The 18165-nt window shown below is 41.9% G+C and overlaps 1 protein-coding gene across 21 annotated transcripts in view; it reads left to right on the top strand.

Moving 5' to 3' along the window:
• Positions 1 to 18165, top strand: part of LOC122540755 (rho GTPase-activating protein 32) — a 591094-nt gene that overhangs the window by 500903 nt on the left and 72026 nt on the right. The gene's annotated exons all lie outside the window — the stretch shown is intronic.

Below are 18165 nucleotides of genomic sequence, written 5' to 3'. Positions count from 1 at the left end.
CACATTGTGGAGTCAGGATGTGGGTAGCCACAGAATTCTAAGCTCCTGATCTACACTTGCAGCCAAATAATTTACATTCCTGGTGCGCTTCAGTTTCTGATCAGTGGTGATCCCCAAGATGTTAATTGTGGAAATTCAGTAATAAAGATTGATTTTTCTTTTGTGGGAAGTGGTTATTGCCTAGCACTTGTGTGACCTGGAAGTTACTTGCCACTTATCCAGAAAAACCTGGACGTTATCCAGGTCTTGTTGCGTTTGAACACGGTTTATTTCAGTTTATGAGGAGTCACGAATGGTACTGAACATTATGCAATCATTATCAAACATGCTCACATTTGACCATATAATGGAAGGAAGGATCAGCAAAGGAGTGCTTGCAGTGATGTTCTGAATTGAGCTACAAAAGAAAATCTTCCTTTGTGCTAGATATGACTCCAACCAGCAGAAAGTTTTTCCCATGATTCCAATGGGGTGTAGTTTTGCTGGAGCTCCTTGATGCTACACTGTGTCTTTGATGTTAAGGGCAATCGCCTTCTCAGCCCTTTTGTCACTTTTGTCCAGTTTTGGGCCAAGGCTGTAGGGGGATGTATGTGAGAGTGCCTGACCGAACCTAAACTGAGCTTCAATGAGCAAGTTCTTGGTTTCCAAGTTCCACTTGAAGGCACTGTTGATGATATTTCCATTAGAGGAGCTAATACAAAATTGGCTGGTCTGTAGAAGACAGAGGGTGGCAGTAAACTGAAAGTATTCAGCCTGGAGCTCAGTGACCAATGGTGTTCCGCACGGATCTGTTCTGGGACCTCTGCTCTGTGATTTTTATAAATGACTTGGATGAGGAAGTGGTAGGATAGGTTAGTAAGTTTGCAGATGGCGTGAAGGTTAGTGGAGGACTGTTGTAGGTTGCAGTGGGAACGTTGACAGGATGCAGAACTGGGCTGAGAAGTGGCAGATGGAGTTCAATGTGGAAAAGTGTGAAATGATTCATTTTGGAAGTTCAAATTTGAATGCAGAGTACAAAGCTGTTGAGAAAGCGTATGGTGTGTTAGCTTTCATTAGCAGGGGAATTGAGTTCGAGCCACGAAGTTTTGCTGCACCTCCTATAGTGCCCTGGTTAGACCACACTTGGAATATTGTGTTCAGTTCTTGTAGGAAAGTTGTGGGATCTTTAGAGAGGGTGCAGAGGAGATTTACCAGCATGCTTCCTGGACTGGAGGGCATGTCTTATGAAGAAAGTTTGAGAGAGCTAGAGCTCTTCTCATTGGAGCGAAGAAGGGTGAGAGGTGACTTGTTGGAGGTGTACAAGATGATGAGAGGCATAGGTAGAGTGGATAACTAGAGATTTTTTTTAGGGTGGAAATGGCTCTCAAAAGAAGGAATAACTTTAAGATAATTGAAGGAATGTTTGAGAGATGTCAGAGGTAAATCTTTTAGAGTGGTGGGTGCGTGGAATGCATTGCCAGCAGTGGTAGTAGTGTCAGATACATTAGGGACATTTAAGCGACTCTTGGATAGGCACATGGATAATGGTACAATGAAGGATATGTTGGTTAGTTTGATTTTAGAATAGAATAAAAGGTTGGCACAACATCGAGGGCCGAAGGGCTTGTGCTGTGCTGTACTGTTCTATGTTCTGTGATGGCCTAGTGGTGTTATTGCTGGATTGTTAATCCAGTGACCCAGGAGTGTTCTGGGGACCCAGGTTCTAATCCTGCCATGGCAGATTCGATATGAATGCAATTTTAAAACATAAATCTGAAATGAAAAGTGTAATGATGACCGTGAATCCGTTATCGATTGTCGGAAACGCCCATCTGGCTCACTAATATGGAAGGAAATGGACATCCTTACCTGGTCTGGCCTATATCTGACTCCAGACCCCAGCAATGTAGTTGACTCTCTATGACTGACTTTTAACTGTTCTCTGGATGATGAGGAACAGGCAATAAATGCTGACCCTAGTCAGTAAAACCCTCATCCTGTGAATTAATTTTTTAAACGTTGCTTTGCTAATGATTCTGGATGGACTGTTGAAACATTGAAACATAGATAGGAGCAGGAGGAGGCCGTTTAGCCCTTCGAGCCTGCTCTGCCTTTCATCACGAGCATGGCTGATCATCCAACTCAATAGCTTAATCTTGCTTTCTCCCTATAACCTTTGATTCCATTTGCCCAGTTCTTAACTGGGCTAGTCACGTCCTGCCTTTTGTGCACAGGATGTATCTGAGCAATCTTCCACATGGCTGGCGTCAGTGCCACTGTGTGTAACTATACTGGAACAATTTGACTATGAGTGCATTTTATTCCTGGAGCACGTTCTGGAGTATTTATCCCAGAAAGTTGTCAGGAAGGGCCCATAGCCTTTAGAAATAGGTCACCCCTATTCATTGTCCATCTCTAATTGCCCACAGGACAGCTCAGAATGATAATCTGGAGTTAAATGTGGGCCAAGCCAGGTAAAGACTGCAGATTCACTTCCCTGAATTTCAGGCTAAAATACAAATTTGAGATCTATGACATTTGATAGTGTTCACGGTTATAATTTACCTAGCTTTTCCTTTTCCTTTTTTTTGTTAAATTCAAATTTCTCCATGGTGGCATTTGGTGATCATGACCCCAGATCACCAGCTGGGTTTCTAGATTATAAATCCAGTGACATTACCAGAATACCACAGCCTCTGCTAAGTATCTAGTGCCTTCGGCTATTTCATGACTTCATGTGGAGTGAATAGAGTTGACTGAAGACTGATCTCTGATGCTGGGGTCATCAGGAGGAACATGGAAAAATTGTAAACTCTAGCAGGATCTTTAGCTGAAGATGCTTCCAAATGCATAGACTTTGTCATCTGCAGTGATGTGTTGGAATCCCTTTTCATTGAGGATAGGGATACTTGTGGAGGCTCCTCCTTCAGTAAATTTTTAAATTATCTATCACTGTTTGTGGCTGGACTGCAGAGGCTAGCTTTTGGTCCATTGGTTTTGGGGTTACTTTTATTCTGTCTATTGAAGGTGGTCTTTGGAGAAGTTGCAGCAGATATTCCATCCACAACGCATTTTAGATTCAAAGCTATGAACCATGAAATAGTAAACCTATTATATAAGTTAATATTATATAACTTATTAAGTCAAGTGCATTGTTTTGGAACTTCGAAAACAAAAGTCAAAACAACAGCAGTTTTAAAAGGGAGAAGCACAGACAAAGGAAGCACATGGTGAGCTCAGTGCAAGAGAGAGAGAGAAAGAAAGAAACTGACACTGCCTTTGCTGTTTGAATTCATGTATCATTAGACATCGGCGTGCGTCTGGGAAAATTAACAAACAGTGAATTTCACAACTGATCTTGGAGGAGCTGTTGGGTGAAGTTCACAGCACAGAATCAGATAAGTTAAAGAGTTTTTAGAAAATTTGTAGCTCAGGTTGAGGTTTTAGATGTAGGTTTGCTTGCTGAGCTAAAAGGTTCATTTCCAGACGTTTCGTTACCTTACTAGGAACATCTTCCTACAAAACAAAATCACCTATACCGTGTATTCAAAAAGAATGGGTACCCAATGAACACAGTCCGCCGATTTCTCAGCAACAAACCCAAACAAGCAGACAAAACACATCCAGAAACGCTAGCCACTCTCCCCACATCAAAGACATCTCGGAAATGACTGCCAGGCTACTCAGACTCCTTGGTATCATGGTAGCCCACAAACCCACCAACACAGTAAAACAGCAGCTAATGAACTTGAAAGACCCTATACAGACAATGAGTAAAACCTAATGTCATTTACAAAATACCGTCCAAGGACGGTAACAAACACTACATTGGATAAACAGGCAGAAAACTAGCCACCAGGATACATGAACACCAACTAACCACAAAAAGACATGACCCTCTCTCACTAGTATCCTCACATACGGATGAAGAAGGGCACCACTTCGATTGGCACAAAACATCCATCCGAGGACAAGCCAAACAAAGACATGCACGAGAATTCCTAGAAGCATGGCATTCCAACCATAACTCTCTCAACAAACACATTGAGTTAGACCCCATCTACCACCCCCTGAGAAAAGGAACAGGAAGTGACTTCACCACAGGAAATAACATGGCCCCAGGAAATTACATCACCAACCAAAGGAACCAAACATATAAATAGAAAGCAGGAATTTTCAGTATTGCTTTGCATGAAGTCCACTGAAGATGTTACATAGTAAGGTAACGAAATGTCTGGAAATGAACCTTTCAGCTCAGCGAGCAAACCTACATGCAAAAGGTAAGTTAATTGTTTTAAGTGGACTACAGAATGTCTGTAGTAGTGAGTAGAATGGGTTCTTTCTTGATTATATGCTTTTGGAGATATGTCTCATGATTAAACCTAAAATATAAGCCATAGCTATTAATTTAACCTGGGGCAGCGTTTGTTGAGGAATAAGATGGTGATATTTTCTGGGTCTGTAGATTGTGAAGGAGCAAAAATGGTCTTTAGTAGAGTGATATGTGCATGTCAGATGTGGGATTTTAAAAAGAGTTTAAGGGTTACTGCGGATTTTATCTGCCATAAATGCTGTTGGCTGTGAATCTTATCAGATCGAGTGGATCGGTTGGAGAGACTGTTAGAAGCAATGAGGAATTTGCAACAGTATGTGATGGATTGCAGTTATAGGAAGGGGGAAAGTCTCAGATATAGTCACATAGATGGGTTAACTCCAGGAAAGGTAAGAGAGGTAGGCAGCTAGTGCAGGAGTCTTTTGTGGCTATACCCATTTCAAACAGGTATGCTGTTTTGGAAAATGTAGGGCTGATGGATTCTCAGGGGAGGGTAGCACGAACAGCCAAGTTTCTGGTATTGAAACTGGCTCTAATGCAATGCGGGGTATGTTGGGTTCCAAGAGAACAATTGTGTTAGGGGATTCTCCAGTCCAAGGTATAGACAGACGTTTCTGTGGCCAGTAGCGAAAAAGCAGAATGGCGTGTTGCTTCCCTGGTGCCAGGATCAAGGATATCTCCAAGAGGTGCAGAATGTTCTCATGGGGAGAGGGGCCAGCAAGAGGTCATTGTCCACATTAGAACCAATGACATGTATTCTGAAGGGAAAATACAGAGAGTTAAGCGGGAATTTAAAAAGGAGGTCCTCAAGAGTAGTAATATCTGGATTACTCTTGGTGCTACGAGCTAGTGAGGGCAGGAATAGGAGAATAGAGTAGATGAATGCACGGCTGAGAAGCTGGCGTATGGGAGAAGGATTCACATTTTTGGTCATTGGAATCTCTTTTGGGGTAGAAGTGACCTGTACAAGAAGGACGGATTGCACCTAAATTGGAAGGGGACTAATATACTGACAGGAAAATTTGCTGGAGCTGCTCAGGAGGATTTAACCTAGTAAGGGTGGGGGTGAGGTTGGGGAGGGGGAAGAGGGGGTGGTAGGAAGATAGTGAGGAAAGAGATCAATCTGGTACAGTTGAGAACAGAAGCGAGTCAAACAGTCAGGGTAGGTAGGGAAAAGGTAGGACTAATAAATTAAACTGCATTTACTTCAATGCAAGGGGCCTAATGGGGAAGGCAGATGAACTCCGGGCATGGTTCGCAACATGGGACTGGGATATCATAGCAATTACAGAAACATGGCTCAAGGATGGGCAGGACTGGCAGCTTAATGTTCCAGGATACAAATGCTGCAGGAAGGATAGAAAGGGAGGCAAGAGAGGAGGGGGAGTGGCATTCTTGATAAGGGATAGCATTAGAGTTGTGCTGAGGGAGGATATTCCTGGAAATACATCCAGGGAAGTTATTTGGGTGGAACTGAGAAATAAGAAAGGGATGATCACTTTATTCGGATTGTATTAAGACCTTCTCATAGTCTGAAGGAAATTGAGAAACTATCAATGATACAAATATCTCAGCAAGAGGCTCAATAATCACTTCTCTAGCTTCCCAGACAGTTTTCGGATACACCTGACCAGGTTCTAGGGATTTATCCAACTTTAACCATTTCAAGACATCCAACACTTCCTACTCTGTAAACCGGACGTTTTGCAAGGTGTTACCATCTATTTTCCTACAGTCTATATCCTCCATATCCTTTTCTACAGTAAATACTGATGCAAAATACTCATTTAGTATCTCCCCCATTGTAAGGAGATCTCAGCTATCTGTAAGAATAATAGAGTGGTTATAGAACATGGAAGAAGACAGCGCAGTACAGGCCTTTTGGCCCTCGATGTTGCGCCGATCCAAGCCCACCTAACCTACACTAGCCCACTATCCTCCATATGCCTATCCAATGCCCGCTTAAATGCCCATAATGAGGGAGAGTCCACCACTGCTATGGCAGGGCATTCCATGAACTCACGACTCGCTGAGTAAAGAACCTACCCCTAACATCTGTCCTATACCTACACCCCCTTAATTTAAAGCTATGCTCCCTTGTAATAGCTGACTCCATACATGGAAAAAGATTCTCACTGTCGACCCTATCTAAACCCCTAATCATCTTGTACACCTCTATCAAGTCACCCCTAAACCTTCTTTTCTCCAATGAAAACAACCCCAAGTGCCTCAGCCTTTCCTCATACGATCTTCCTACCATACCAGGCAACATCCTGGTAAACCTCCTCTGCACCCGTTCCAGTGCCACCTTCCTATAGTATGGCGACCAAAACTGCACACAATACTCCAGATGCGGCTACACCAGAGTCTTATACAACTGCAACATGACCTCAGGACTCCGGAACTCAATTCCTCTACCAATAAAAGCCAGTACGCCATATGCCTTCTTCACCGCACTATTTACCTAAGTGGCAACTTTCAAAGATCTGTGTACATGGACACCAAGATCCCTCTGCTCATCCACACTACCAAGTATCCGACCATTAGCCCAGTACCCCATCTTTTTGTTACTCTTACCAAAGTGAATCACCTCACACTTAGCTACATTGAACTCCATTTGCCACCTTTCTGCCCAGTTCTGCAGCTTATCTATATCCCGCTGTAACCTGCCACATCCTTCCTCACTGTCAACAACTCCTCCGACTTTCGTATCATCCGCAAACTTGCTCACCCAACCTTCTAACCCCTCCTCCAAGTCATTTATAAAAATGACAAACAGCAATGGTCCCAAAACAGATCCTTGCGGAACACCGCTAGTGACGGCACTCCAAGATGAACCTTTGCCATCAACTACTACCCTCTGTCTTCTTCCAGCCAGCAGATGGTAGCAGATTTTAACTTTCCAAACATAGACTGGGACTGCCATAGTGTTAAAGGTTTGGATGGAGAGGAATTTGTTAAGTGTGTTCAAGAAGATTTCCTGATTCAGTATGTGGATGTACCTACTAGAGAAGGTGCAAAACTTGACCTACTCTTGGGAAATAAGGCAGGGCAGGTGACTGAGGTGTCCGTGGGGAGTACTTTGGGGCCAGCGACCATAATTCTTTTAGATTTTAAATAGTGATGGAAAAGGATAGACCAACTCTAAAAGTTGAAGTTCTAAATTGGAGAAAGGTGAATTTTAACGGTATTAGGCAAGAACTTTTGAAAGCTGATTGGGGGCAGATGTTTGCAGGTAAATGGACAGTTGGAAAATGGGAAGCCTTCAGAAATTAGATAACGAGAATTCAGAGAGACTATATTCCTGTTACGGTTAAAGGAAAGGCTGGTAGGTATAGAGAAAGCTGGATGAGTAAATAAATTGAGGGTTTGGTTAAGAAAAAGATAAGGAAGCATATGTAAGGTATAGACTGGATAGATCGAGTGAATTCTTAGAGTATAAAGGCAGTAGGAGTATACTTAAGAGGGAAATCAGGAGGGCAAAAAGGGGACATGAGATAGCTTTGGCAAATAGAATTAAGGAGAATCAAAGGATTTTTACAAATACATTAAGGAACAAAAGGGTAACTAGAGAGAGAATAGGGCCCCTCAAAGACCAGCAAGGCGGCCTTTGTGTGGAGCCACAGAAAATGGGGGAGATACTAAACGAGTATTTTGCATCAGTATTTACTGTGGAAAAGGATATGGAAGATATAGACTGTAGGGAAATAGATGGTAACACCTTGCAAAATGTCTGGTTTACAGAGTAGGAAGTGCTGGATGTCTTGAAACGGTTAAAGTTGGATAAATCCCCAGAACCTGGTCAGGTGTACCCGAAAACTGTCTGGGAAGCTAGAGAAGTGATTACTGAGCCTCTTGCTGAGATATTTGTATCATTGATAGTCACAGGTGAGGTGCCGGAAGACTGGAGGTTAGCTAACGAGGTGCCACATTTGTTTAAGAAGGGTGATAAGGACAAGCCAGGGAACTATAGACCAGTGAGCCTGACGTCGGTGGTGGGCAAGTTGTTGGAGGGAATCCTGAGGGACAGGATGTACATGTATTTGGAAAGGCAAGGACTGTTTCGGGATAGTCAACATGGCTTTGTGCTTGGGAAATCATGTCCCACAAACTTGATTGAGTTTTTTGAAGAAGTAAGAAAGAAGATTGATGAGGGCAGAGCAGTAGATGTGACCTGCATGGACTTCAGTAAGGCATTCGATAAGGTTCCCCACGGGAGACTGATTCGCAAGGTTAGATCTCATGGAATACAGGGAGAACTAGCCATTTGGATACAGAACTGGCTTAGAAAAGTAGAAGACAGAGGGTGGTGGTGGAGGGTTGTTTTTCAGACTGGAGGCCTGTGACCAGTGGAGTGCCACAAAGATCGGTGCTGGGTCCTCTACTTTTTTGTCATTTACATAAATGATCTGAATGTGAGCATAAGAGATACAGTTAGTAAGTTTGCAGATGACACCAAAATTGGAGGTGTAGTGGACAGTGAAGAAGGTTACCTCAGATTACAATGGGATCTTGATCAAATGGGCCAATGGGCTGAGAAGTGGCAGATGGAGTTTAATTCAGATAAATGCGAGGTGCTGCATTTTGGGAAAGCAAATCTTAGCAGGACTTATACACTTAATGGAAAGTTCCTAGGGAGTGTTGCTGAACAAAGAGACCTTGGAGTGCAGGTTCATAGCTCCTTGAAAGTGGAGTCGCAGTTAGATAGAATAGTGAAGAAGGCGTTTGGTATGCTTTCCTTTATTGGTCAGAGTGTTGAGTACAGGAGATAGGAGGTCATGTTGCGTCTGTACAGGACATTGGTTAGGCCACTGTTGGAATATTGCGTACAATTCTGGTCTCCTTCCTATCGGAAAGGTGTTGTGAAACTTGAAAGAGTTCAGAAAAGATTTACAAGTATGTTGCCAGGGTTGGAGGATTTGAGCTACAGGGAGAGGTTGAACAGGCTGGAGCTGTTTTCCCTGCAGCGTCAGAGGCTGAGGGGTGACCTTATAGAGGTTTTCAAAATTATGAGAGGTATGGATAGGATAAATAGGCAAAGTCTTTTCCCCGGGGTCGGGGAGTCCAGAACTAGAGGGCATAGGTTTAGGATGAGAGGGGAAAGGTATAAAAGAGACCTAAAGGGCAACGCTTTCACAGAGAGGGTAGTATGTGTATGGAATGAGCTGCCAGAGGAAGTGACGGAGACTGGTACAGGTGCAACATCCAAAAGGCATTTGGATGGGTATATGAATAAGAAGGATATGGGCCGGGTGCTGGCAGGTGGGATAGATTGGCTTGGGATATCTGGTCGGCATGGACGGGTTGGACTGAAGGGTCTCTTTCCATGCTGTACATCTCTATGACTCTAAATATTTCTCAATGTATAAAAGATCAGTTGGGGAGTGGTAGTATTTGAAGGTTGTTTGTGTATACAGTTTAAATGAGTTAACCTGATAAGAGCATTTGCATTACCATTTGAAGCTAGGAACTTTTCACAAGCTCCACAAAAAATGCTCTTGTTTTTAATGTGTTAAATGTCTTTGGGAATCCATCTGTCTGTAATAATTCTTCAAAGAAAGCTGCAGCAGAATGACATGATCTATGGTATTAACTACTTAAAATTAAAAATAAGATTTAAAAATCCTCTAACTCTTAATAGCCAACTGCTCTTAACTCCTGCTGGAGATGGTTACGAAGTTATAATATCATTGGACTGTCATTCCAGAGGTCCAGGAAAATTGTTATGGAGATACAGGTTCAAATCTCACTCCGCAACTGATCGAACTCAAAAAAAAAAAGATTGTGGCTATACGGGCTGTTCCTTTTTGGAGGTATTTTCAGTCTTGCAGCTGATTTCCTCAAATTCTATGGGTATTAATTGCTGTTTTATGAACTATTGCATTGTTTTGGAACTTTGGAAAAAAAAGATCAAAACAACAGCATTTCAAGAAGGAGGAAGAGACAAAGTAGCGACCACATGGGAAGTGACAGAAGTAAAACAAACAGAAGTGAACCTGCACGGCTGACTGCCTCTGCTGTTACATTTCAAGTTCTGGACATTGGAATTTGTCTAAGAAAAATAAACAAACAGCAAAATTCACACCTTGGAGAAACCTGTATGGGGGAGCTCGCAGCAGGGGTGTGGCTGTGGTTCATTTTAAAATGCAGCCTTAAATTTATTTTGTAAATCTACAGTAGTGAGTAAAGTGGGTTCTGTTTTGATTCTGTTTTTATTGAGATCTAACTTTCGATTAAACTTTTTTTTAAAATATAAAACATAAGTACTGAGTTAACCTGGAGCAGTGTTTTTAGAGCAGTAAGACTGTGTTGTTTTGTGTCAGATTGTTAAGGTGCAAAGATGGCCTTTATGTGTCCAGTTGGATGTGGGAGATGGTGAGTTTCCATGTTACTGATGATTATGTCTACAAGAAGTGTGTTTGGTCACGAATCCTATCACATTGCATGGATCGGTTCGAGTGGCATCTAGAGGCAATGAGGAATGTACAGGAGCTAGGGGGTATGATGCGTGGCAGTTGCAGGAAGGGAGATAATCTGAAGATACAGTCAGGTAGAAGGGTGACCTTCAGGAAAGGTAGGAGAGGGAGGCAGTTTGTGCAGAAGTCTCCTGTGGCTACCCCTATCTCAAATACATATGCTGTTTTGGAAAATGCAGGTGGTGATGGACTCGGGAATGTAGCATTGACAGCCAGGTTTCTAGTACCGAGACCGGTTCTAATTTAAGAAGGGGTACGGTTCCAGGTGTTCAATTGTGATGGGGTACTCTCCAGTCAGAGGCACAAAGAGATGTTTCTGCAGCCATCACAATGGTATGTTGCCTCCATGGTGCCAGGATCAAAGGTATCTTGGACAGAGTGCAGATATTTTCAAAAGGGAGAGGGACCAGCAGGAGGTTGTTGTACAAGTCGGAACTGATGACATAAGAAGAGAAAGGGATGAGATTATGAGGAGAGAATATAGGAAGTTAGGAGGAATTTTAAAAGAATGTTTGTGGATTACTCCCAGTGCCATAAGCTAGTGAGGATGGAAATAGGAGGATAGAGCAGATGAATGTGTGGCTGAGGAGCTGGTACAGGGAGAAGGATTAACATTTTTGGATCATTGGAATCTCTTCTGGGATAGAAGTGACCCGTATAAGATAGACAGAGTGCACCTGAATTGGAAGTAGACTAATGTACTGGCAGGGAGATTTCTAGAGCGGCTTGGGAGGATTTAAACTTGTGGAGATAGTGATGAAAGAGATCAGTATGAGACTGGTACAGTTGGGAAAAGGAACAAGTCAAACAGTCAGGGCAGGCAGGAACAAAGCAGAGAACGATGTAGGACTGATAAATTAAACTGCACTTATTTCATGCAACAGGCCTAACAGGTAAGAACTAAGGGCATGGTTGGGAATATGGAACTGTGATGTGATTAGATTAGATTAGATTAGATTAGATTAGATTCCCTACAGTATGGAAACAGGCCATTTGGCCCAAAAGTTCACACTGACCCTCTGAAGAGTAACCCACTCAGACCCATTTCTCTACCCTATATTTACCCCTGACTAATGGAGTAGTCTGTGGGCAATTTAGCATGACCAATTCACCTGACCTGCACATCTTTGATATCATAGTGACTCCAGAGACGTGGCTCTTGGATGGTCAGAACTGGCAGCTTAATGTTCCAGGGTATAGATGCTAAAGGAATGATGGGGGGATGGCAAGGAAAGTTTGTAAGGCGATCTCAGTCATCTGTAAGAATAATAAGGTGGTTATGGTGGTGCTGGATATTTTAAAAGGCATAAAGGTGAATAAATCCCTGAGAACTCTGTGGGAAGAGATTGCTGGGCCCCATATTGAAATATTTGTATCATCAATAGCCACAGGTGAGGTACCGGGAGACTGGAGGTTAGCTAATATGGTGCCTCTATTTTAAAAAAGTGGTAAGGAGAAGCCAGGGAACTATAGACTGGTGAACCTGACATAGGTAGTGGGCAAGCTGTTGGAGGGAATCCTGAGGGACAAGACTTGCATGTATTTGTAAAGGCAAGGACTGATTAGGGATAGTCAACATGGGTTTGTGTTGGGGAAATAGTGTCTCACTAACTTCATTACTTGTTCAAAAACTAAATTAAGAGGATCGATGAGGGCAGAGTAGTGAACGTGATCTATATGGACTTCAGTATAAGGCATTTGACAAGGTTTCTCATGGTAGACTGGTTAGCAAGGTTACATCTCACGGAATACAGGAAGAACTAGCCATTTAGATACAGAACTGGCTTGAAGACACAGGATGGTAGTAGAGATTGCTTTCCAGACTGGAGGCCTGTGATCAGTAGTGTGCCACAAGGATTTGTGCTAGGTCCACTGCTTTTTTGTCATTTATATAAATGATTTGATGTGAACATAGGAGATATAGTTAGTCTGTTTGCAGGCGACACCAAATTGGAGGTGTAGTGAACAGCGAAGAAGGTTACCTCAGAGTTCAGCGGGATCTTGATCAGATGGACCAATGGGCTGAGGAGTAGCAGATGGAGTTTAATTTAGGTAAATGTAGGTACTGCATTTTGGAAAAGTATATCAAAACAAGGCTTTAATACCCTAATGGTATGGTCCTGGGGATGCGTTGCTGATAAAGAGACCTTGGAGTGCAGGTTCATAGTTCCTCGAAAGTGGAGTCTCAGGTAGACTGGGCTGTGAAGAATGTTTGGTATGTTTGCCTTTATTGGTCAGTGCATTGAGCATAGGAGTTGGGAGGTAATGTTGCGGCTGTACAGGACATTGGTTTGGCCACTTTTGGAATGCTGCATGCAATTCTGGTCTCCTTGCTATAGGAAGTATGTTGTAAAGAGTTCAGAAAAGATTTATAAGGACACTGGCAGGGTTGGAGGGTTTGAGTTATAGGGAGAGGCTGAATAGACCTGGAGCGTCGGAGACTGAGGGATGACCTTATAGAGATTTATAAAATTATAAGGGTCATGAGTAGCCAAGGTCTTTTCCTTGGGGTGGAGGAGTCCAAAACTTGAGAGCATAAGTTTAAGACGAGAGGGGAAAGATTTAAAAGGGACCAAAGAAGCAAGTTTTTTTATGCAGAGTGCTGTGTGAGCTGCCAGAGGAAGTAGTGGAGGCTGGTACAATTACAACATTTAAAAAGGCATCTGGATGGGTACATGAATCTGAAGGATTTAGAGGGACATGGGCCAAATGCTGGCAAATGGAGCTAGATTAATTTAGGATATCTGTTTGACATGGATGGGTTGGACCAAAAGGTTCCATGTGTATGGCTCTATATTCCACATTTGGTGTCATAAAGCTATTGTCATTAATGGTGAACAGGAATTTATCATCAATTGGCATTAAAAAAAAATCCATGCTTTCTAAGGTCCTTTAGTTAAAGAAATCTGTTGTTCTTAACTGGACTGGCCTACATGTGATGCCAGCCTTACAGCAATGAGGTTTGCTCTTATCTTCCACCTGAAATGGCCTAGAAAGCCACTCAGTTCAAAGACAGTTAAGGATAATTCAAAGACACCCAGCTCCATGAAAGAATAAAGGAAATGAACATTTCTAACTTATTAACTCTTCACAACATACTTTCAGCTTTCCCCCACACTTCCTCTTTTTGTGCTTCTGCCCCTCACCACGTCCTTGCCATATGCCACTTCCCTCTCCAACTTTCCCACTTGCAGCCTTTTTTGCTTTCTGCTTCTGTCACCATCTTTCTGAGCTCCTGCTCACAATATGGATTCAGGATAAGATTCCAGTGAGTGGGAAGTTCATGGAAGGAAGCAGTGAGCAGGGCAGAGCATATCAGTCAGCGAGAGCGTTACAGAGGGAGGTGGTGAGTGGGAGGGTCATGGAGGGAGGAGGTGTGTATTTACAGAGTGAAGAGGTAAGTGGGAGGATCATGAAGGGAAGCAGGGAGCATAAAACCATTTGTATGCTATATCCAGCAAATCTTTGGGCATACTGAATTCGAAGTAAACGCTGTACCAGGCAAGTGGTCAGACAGATACAGCATTGATTTTATTGGGAACTACAGAGTCATAGAAGGTGAGTGTGTGGATTCAGGAGAGGAAATCCGTTAATACTTGGGCAGTATGAACAGTGATTTAAGGGTTTATTTAATTGCAGAAGTGTACTTTCTCTACTTTGCAACCACATACATTTTTCAAATGGAATGGTTATTTGATTTCATCTAGACAGGGATTTTGAAATTATGTCCACTGTTTCTTGCCTTGCCTTTACTTCAGTTCTAGTGTGGTAAGCAGGGTACAGTTAAGTGTAGGCATGACACTTTAAAATGGACATAACTTTTCGTACATTCAAAGCTCCTGCTTATTCCTTTCATTCCATTTGTGCATCATCTTCCAGGTTGCATGACCCACAGCATTTTTGAAGCACTGTAAACACTTCCTCAAACGGTTACTTTAATCAGTTACAATCATAGAATCAAGTCTATTTGACCCTCCAAAGAGCACCACACCCAGATCCACCCCTGTACCCTATCCCCATAACCTTGAATTTTCAGTACATGATTAGGAAAGGTTTGGACGGATATGGGCCAAAGTGGGACTAGTTTGGTTTGGGAAGTGGTGGGCCTGTGGAATTCATTGCCACAGAGCGCTGTGGAGGCCGGGACGCTAAATGTCTTCAAGGCAGAGATTGATAAATTCTTAATCTCGCAAGGAATTAAGGGATAGGGGGAGAGTGTGGATAAGTGGTGTTGAAATGCCTATCAGCCATGATTGAATGGCAGAGCGGACTCGATGGGCCAAATGACCTTACTTCTACTCCTATTTCTTATGATCTTATGATCTTACTACTTTCCAGTGACTAAAGGAAAGAGTTTAGAAGGAAATCCAGAGTTTCTGGTGTTTCGTTATGTTGAGTGTAAGTGATAAAATCACAATTAGTGATCTTAACTGTATTGGGGAAAAAAACAAAAGAGTGGCAGAAACTGGAAATCCAAACCAAAATCAGAAACTGTGGAAAAACTCAGTAGGTCTGGCAACATCTGTGAAGAGAAGTCAGTTAATGTTTCAGGACCATATAAAATTTGGAGACCTATCAGATAATCAGAGGGTTAGATAGGGTGGACAGTTAGAGCCTTTTTCCTCGGTTGGTGATGACTGGCGTGAGGGGACATAGCTATAAATTGTGGGGTGATAGATATAGGACAGATGTCAAAGGTAGTTTCTTCACTCAGAAAGTAGTAGGGCGTGGAACGCATTGCCTGCAACAGTAGTAGACTCACCAGCTTTGAGGGCATTTAAATGGTCATTGATAAACTTATGGATGAAAGTCGAATAGTGTAGGTTAGATGGGCTTCAGATTGGTTCCATAGTTTGGCACAATATCAAGGGCCGAAGGCCTGTGCTGCACTGTAATGTTCTATGTTCAGTGATTCTTCAGTTCTGCCAGACCTGCTGAATTTTTTCCAGCAATTTCTGTTTTTGTTAACTCTATTGGTAGTTGGAGTAAGTATTAAGTGCTTGTGATAACTGGCATGTGATCATTTGTGAAAAATACCTATTGAAATGTAGTCAGCACTGAATCACTAACCTTCAAGTAAAAATTAGCGTGAATATGTACAACTAAAATTTCAAGACAAATTCGATCAAAAACCTCTATATTCTGTGTCAAGGTTTCCGAATTGTTCTGAAGGATCAGTGGACCCAAACAATTAGCTCTGCTTTCTTTCCAAAGATGTTGCCAGACCTGCTGAGTTTTTATATCTATTTGTTTTTGTTTCTGATTTCCAGCATCTGCAGTTCTTTGCTTTTTTTTTTCTCTACTTGTATGATTATATTACACATCGATACATTTATCCTTTAGGCTGCCAACTGTTTACTCATTCATGCATGTCCTTTGATAAAACAATCAGATGGTTGATGACTTATATACACCCATTCCTAAAGATGTTATGGACTTTATGGTGGTTTATTATGTCACTTAATTAGAATGCTTCATAAATTACTCATGGTGTCGACAGAGTGCCTGATTAAGTTTTGTAATCTGTATCCCTACTGCCTAGGAAGATAATGGTAATATTACTGGACTAGGCAAGCTGAACCCCAGGGGAGATTGGTTGGTTCAAATTCCATCATCGTAAAGAGTGAAATTCAAATTTAATAAAAAAAAACCTAATGATGATCCAACTGTCTTTAAAAAAAACTTCTCGCATATACTTTAGGGCAATCCGCTGACCTTACCTGTATGTGACTTAAGGCTGTATGTGACTTAAGGCTGTCAGCAATGTGATTAACTCTTAATTTCCCTCTGGGCAATTCAGGATTGGTATTGAATTTTGGCTTAGCCAGCATTCCCATGAATGAATAAAAAAACTAAAGCTTTGTCACCTTTCTTTGAGATTAACTGGGACTGGAATAACAGTATCAGGGGATTGTAGGTTTGAATTCCAGAATTACTTGGCTTAATATTCAAACTAATGCATTTAAAAGCCTATAAACCTGACTCCTAATTTTAAGTTCTACTTTAATCTGATCAGTTGCCCCCCTTCCAAATTCCATAGGATTCCATAAGAATTCATCACCAAGCATTTTTCAGACCAGAGATACATTTTGTTCAGTTTTGATAGTTTACCTCTTTCATCTGCTGCCTCTTATTAATCTACTGATAACAAATTAGTACTGGAACCAATCTTTTCTCAGTGTTATGTTTATTTATCATGTTAAAGATAATGACTATACCTCCTAATTTAACAATTCCATGCTTTAAGTATTCTGTCCTTTGGATCAACTTGTGTGTACATGTTATAACACATCTTCAGGGCAGGTGAAACTTGAATGTGGATTTTCTGGCCCTAATGTAGGGAAGGGAACTCCCACTGTGTGCAGGAGTCAAAATCTTTAAAAATGAGAGATCCACAGCATAGTCATCTCTAAATTGACCTTTATTTTGTTATATAACCTATTTAAGGTACAGTATCTACTTGCACTTTTGTGCCTTTCTGAATGACTGTCACAAGATCATCAATCTTTCACTTGCACTGTCTGAGGGTCTTCCCCCTTCAGTCAGGTGCACATGAACATCTGGGATGTAAGAGTCATTTCCAGATTCACTATTGCTTCTTGCACTTTTTTCTTACTCACTACTCTTTTAATCATTCTGCCAATCCTCCCTTGACCATCAGAGCTGAAAATGTGTTGCTGGAAAAGCGCAGCAGGTCAGGCAGCATCCAAGGAGCAGGAGAATCAACGTTTCGGGCATGAGCCCTTCTTCCTGAATAGGAAAAGATTTGGAAGAATAAAGGCCAGGAATAGACAAGTGGGACTAGTTTAATTTGGGATTATGTTTGACGTGGTCTGGTTGGATCAAAGGGTCTGTTTCCATGCTAAGAGACTCTGACTTTATGACATAATCCATTTATGCATTAACTCCATATCCAATACACAAACAGGACCTCTGTATTCTATAAACTTCTATATCTTCATTTTTGCATGTTTTCTCCACCTAATTTTTTTTTCATATTCTACAGTTCAAACCCACAGTTAACACAGATGTTAAAGAACTTTGTTGCCCAGCCATCTCTCCCAACCACAGTCACTTCTGGGCCACTACCTTTACCCACTGGATCATCAAGAACGCTTGTTCAATTAAGTTTCTTTCTACTTCAGTCTTTCCTGTTCATCTAGATATCGTAGCAATACAATAGTGTTTGAGGACTTTAGCTATCCAACACCACAAAGGCCAGCAATTATGCCTGAGACTTTCCGACCTTCCTGTCTGTACAATTTGATAATATGTAAGAAGTGTCTTCATACATTGAATTATTGTGTAGCCTGTGTATCCTGATTGTAATGTACCTTTTTTCAAAGGCAGAGACACTGTACTTCTGTCAGAGGTTCA

The sequence above is a fragment of the Chiloscyllium plagiosum genome, unplaced genomic scaffold (assembly GCF_037043375.1).
Source record: "Chiloscyllium plagiosum isolate Xiang-an unplaced genomic scaffold, Cpla_swu_hap1 HiC_scaffold_29, whole genome shotgun sequence".
Classification (NCBI taxonomy): domain Eukaryota; kingdom Metazoa; phylum Chordata; class Chondrichthyes; order Orectolobiformes; family Hemiscylliidae; genus Chiloscyllium; species Chiloscyllium plagiosum.
Note: the sequence above shows the minus strand (reverse complement) of the source record. Positions and strands in the feature narration are given on the sequence as shown.